Here is a 565-nt window from a genome sequence, read left to right on the forward strand (position 1 = left end):
AATCCTGGGCTGTGCTTGTTGTAATGAGTATGATCAAGACTAAGCACATGGGACATAAAAAATCTCAAAGAAAGCTATACTCACAGCCTAATCTAGTTACACCTTTAATTTGCACATTTCCTCTTTGAAAGCAGCTCTTTTATCTTCTTTTTAGAGCTGAACATCTCCTGGATGCCACTTGCAAGCCAGGAGAGGTGCTTTGCATGAGAGCCAAAGCAACACAGAGCCCTGCAGGAGCATTTTTGACCTGCTCGCCGTGTCCTCCATGTGAAGTGCAGGACAGAGTCCTTCCATCAGCACTGTTCATCAGTAGGTCTTTCAGTCTGCCCCAGCTTTCCAGTGACCTCTGGGTCCAGGTGGGAGAAAAACTCCAGAGCTTAATGACAGTCTTCAGCTGAGCTTCCCACTCAGTTACTTATTGCAACCAGCTACAGCACAAAGTAGCTACAAAGAGCTGGTTGTTATTAAAGCAGTGCCTGTGGCTTTCAGTTTATGAAACGTGCATCTCCAGCACCTCATTATAAAGCAGAACAGGTCACCAGCCACTCTCTTTTGCTAGTTCTTC

Source organism: Columba livia, chromosome 12 (genome assembly GCF_036013475.1).
Source record: "Columba livia isolate bColLiv1 breed racing homer chromosome 12, bColLiv1.pat.W.v2, whole genome shotgun sequence".
Lineage (NCBI taxonomy): Eukaryota > Metazoa > Chordata > Aves > Columbiformes > Columbidae > Columba > Columba livia.